This window comes from Sardina pilchardus, chromosome 11 (assembly GCF_963854185.1).
Source record: "Sardina pilchardus chromosome 11, fSarPil1.1, whole genome shotgun sequence".
Taxonomy (NCBI): Eukaryota; Metazoa; Chordata; class Actinopteri; order Clupeiformes; family Clupeidae; genus Sardina; species Sardina pilchardus.
Window position 1 is genome coordinate 31,544,822 of NC_085004.1, and position 4,242 is coordinate 31,549,063.

Sequence of the window (4,242 nt, forward strand, 5' to 3'; positions counted from 1 at the left end):
CCTATATCTTGGTTAAAATGTCAGGCAACGCGTTCTCTCTTGGTTTCTGTAAAATCTGTCACATTCAGGTGGTCCTGTCTCTAAGGGACAGCACAGCTCATTCATATTAATGTTAACACCGCCCAACCAACTTTTCCTTGTTTTAAATCCCTCCCACCTCTTTCAAAAGTTAAAGTGGCATTGCTCTCAATTCTACACGTTGAGTTAGAACAGGCCTAGGCTACACAGTTACAGAAGCACGGTAATCTCTTCTATCAAGACAATAAAGAAAAGAGATTCATGTGAGCTTAAATATTTCTTAGTATCAGGTATCACCACTGACAGATGCCACTAAATATATACAAAATATTAGTCTATGGAGAATTTAGCCATTGATTCCATTATTCACATGGCAGTCCAGTAGCCCAAAAGTCATATGGCACTGGACAACAGGTATTTTTCAGATGAGATCAGATTTTCTCCTCAACAAACACACACATAAGAGGTTAAATATTTCTGAAATGATGGAAATCCATTTAAATCTATTTTTCATTCAGTCATGTTAATTGAGAGCCCCTCTACAACATGACTTAAGAAATGTTTTGGTAAGACATTAGGCTACCTGCTTCACAAAAGAATATACTGTAGGCTTACAGAAACCTATTTCGACTAACATTGTGATTGAAAGGCATTTCAGTGAAGGACTAGATTAATGCTATTCTCTACTGTGCTCGAGGAGGCTATTCAATATGGGAAGATAAACCTGCATACCCCTGGCCTTTTCACAACTTCAGCTCCCAGCTTTCCTCTAACTTCAGCTAATGTTACCATTCAAAAGGTTGGCCTCCTCACTTGAAGGACTTCAGTGGTGCCCTAGTTTATAGATACCTGCTCAACAATAACCAATTCACTTTTGTCAGGATGTTTTCTCTTAAAAGAAATACCACACAAAAGAGTCAGTGTAGGCTACCATACATTATGTAATCTTACCAAATCTCCTGGGGTGTTCTCTATAAATGTCTCATCTCTTTATACATTTTTGATTCAAATAATCTTACTCGTGTCAAATAATCTTACTCGTGTCATGTGGATAGACTGTCTGCACTGCTTTTTTATTATTATTATTATTATGGCAGGTTTTGAATACACATTATTGCTGATAGGGTAGCACCTGTGATACACCAAACAAAATAAAACTGCCTCAAAACATTTGGACTTGAAACTTGCCAATCACCAATGGTCAGACCTATCTCCAAAGTTATACCCGGCTACTGAAATGAATGAATCTTTTCAGGATTAGAGTTTGTCTTTGTTCAATATTCATTTATATCCCTCAGTAGCATCAGTAAAACCAGGTGAGCACTTTATAAATCCTTGTGTGTATTAAGTTGCTTAAAAGCAACTGCCATGACAGTGGCCACACCTGGCAGGATGTCCCTTCTGACACCTCCTCCAGAACGACGGCCTCCGGCCTTTACAGCCTCCTCCAGAACGACGGCCTCCGGCCTTTACAGCCTCTTGAGGACCCTTGCTCTGCTCTCAGCACTGTTAACACTACGGCCGTGTTGGAAATGGAGACATAACCTGCATTATATTGTTCTCCCTCAAATCGTAGAGGTCTATGTAAAGGTACAGATGCTGAATTTCCTTCAAATGCAACAAATAGACAGATATGGAAGATACCCAGGAAGAGAGCCAGGACCTCCCCGTCCCCACATCAAAGAGAGGCCGCAAGCAGTGTTAGTGGGCTCCACAAACAGCTGGCGCTCATTATGCTAAAGGCCTCCCCCTCTGCTATAAGTGACAACACTGTTTATTAAGGAAACATATTGAAGATCACACATAACCGGCCTTAAGACAGTTCATAGCCAGGTTGCAATACTGTCCTTTGTATTACTCTTGTTCCATTTCAACAGAAGAGAAGAGAAGACTGAGAGCCAATTATTTGATTTGTCTATATAGCGACACATGTGGTACAAAATTACATCACAAGAAAGCCCGGCCTATAGTAGCTGGATTGCATGCTAACTGGGTTGCATGCTTTCAAGTACCTGGAGTGACCAACCTTAGTTAACTCAGAGTAAATGGGAAACGGCTTACAGCAAGAGCCCAATGGCATTGTTTTGTTAGGAGAATAAAGCTGTACAGCTCTTCTATTAGGATATTTACCACCTAGCCTGAGTTAACTCACTCAGGTTTGTCACTAAACCATGTACTTGGAATACCCCCCTGGAGGGGATATCTAAACAACTCAAAGCAACACAAGGCATTTTGGACATTCTAATAATATTTCTAGTAATCTTAAATGTTTTTAATTAAAAAAAAAAAAAAAAAAAACTCTCTTTTACTTCTCCACTCATCTACTTGGCATTAGATAACCAGTGAATATCATAAAGCGTACCATTAGAGCATTGAATGCTGAGTGAAAGCATTCTGTTGCCTTTACTGAGATGCATGTGGTTCCTTTCAGCGCTGGGCTAAGGGTAAGCTACCATATCCTCTGGTCTCATTGATCTCTACAGGAGCCAAGCTTACCATTATGGAAACTCTGCTCCCTGTTACACCTCAATTTATATCTGCCAATGGTTTTAATTACGAGGCCCCATGGAGTCCAACTTATGGCCTGCACCCAGCTCATGAAATGAAGCTGCACCCTTGTTAAGCACCAGGAAGCCCCACTACAGTATAAAGAGCAGACATATTCAGGAAGCCCCACTACAGTATGAAGAGCAGACATATTCAGGAAGCCCCACTAAAGTATGAAGAGCAGACATATTCAGGAAGCCCCACTACAGTATAAAGAAGCAGACATATTTAGGAAGTCCCACTACAGTATAAAGAAGCAGACATATTCAGGAAGCCCCACTACAGTATAAAGAAGCAGACATACAGTAGTTTCCCACTCAGCATCCTGAAAAGATACTCCTCCACAGGTAGGACCAATAACTTGACCAATGGCAGGCATATAATCTGTTCAGACTGGTTTTGTAGAGATATGACCTATGATCTATCACAAATGCAATAATGTCACTGCTATAGACCCCTAGAATGACCTTTCAGTGATAATGAAATCAATGAGACAAAGATTCAGAAGACCTTCAGTTTATTTGACCTTCTTTATTCACATGCCACTAAATATGCTTTGCCTGAGAGAAGCATCATCGTTCCCATACGATCTCTGCATCCGGCCTGCTCCTCTCCGGCAGCCCGTCTGCAGCATGCAATCATCCTCCAGCATGTCATTATGTTAGCATGACCCCTCATTCTGGCGCTCGCTGCCCGTGAAGTGGACAGTGATTGGCCAGTCTCTTCTCCGAACTCCAGAGAAAGAGATGAATCCTTTTCGAACATGGATCTGTGGATAACACTCCCCTGGTCTCCACCTTTAACAAAGCATTATGTAACTGGAACTTGCTTCTTATGTAATGCTGGGCTGAAACTTGACTCTGTGAACGGTACACCTGGTGGACTCCTTTTTCAGAGAGTAAAAAAGAACCCTGAGAAAGACGGGAGGTCAGGAGAAAGAGTGCACATGGAACTGTTTGTCCTCCTATCACTTCAGATTTGACAATGCTGGAGAACTTGAGGAAATAAAAAGTATCCAAGCATACAGGTATTGTATGTCTAAAAAGATGAACCACTGACTAAGTCATCTTTCTGAGACCTGCTTATGCATATTATTCAAGAGTACAAGGACACACTCACTAACCTGCAGTATAGATGCAACACTACATGTCCTGCAGAATAAACATTCAATTAAACACTCAATTAAAACAACCTTTTCACAATGATTATAAAACATTTCCAGTGGAAAAGTGTTAAGGGTCTTGGGAATAGGGGTTGTAAATGGCACCTGTGTGGGTGAACTTCTGGCGTCAACATGTCATATCCTCCCCAGTCAAGTTCGCTTCCCCTCATCAGACACACTCATTAGCTCTCGTTGTAACACGCTGACTTTAAAATGCATCGGCAATTAGTCCAAGCACCTCAGACGCTCCTCTGCTCCACGCAGTCCCTGGGTAAGAAGACTCCTAATTAGAGGGGTGACTCTGGAGCGCAGGAGATGTTTCACAAGGTAAATTGGCCTTAACGTAGTCAAGAAGGGTTCTACTCAAGCCCATACGGCAAATGAATGTCTGCTTTGAAACTGCCCCTGTTTCATTCAACTTCTCTAATTATAGGGAAACATGCACAAAGAGTGGGAGGTGACAACACTCTCCATTGGTATATGTGTGTGTGTGTGTGTGTGTGTGTGTGTGTGTG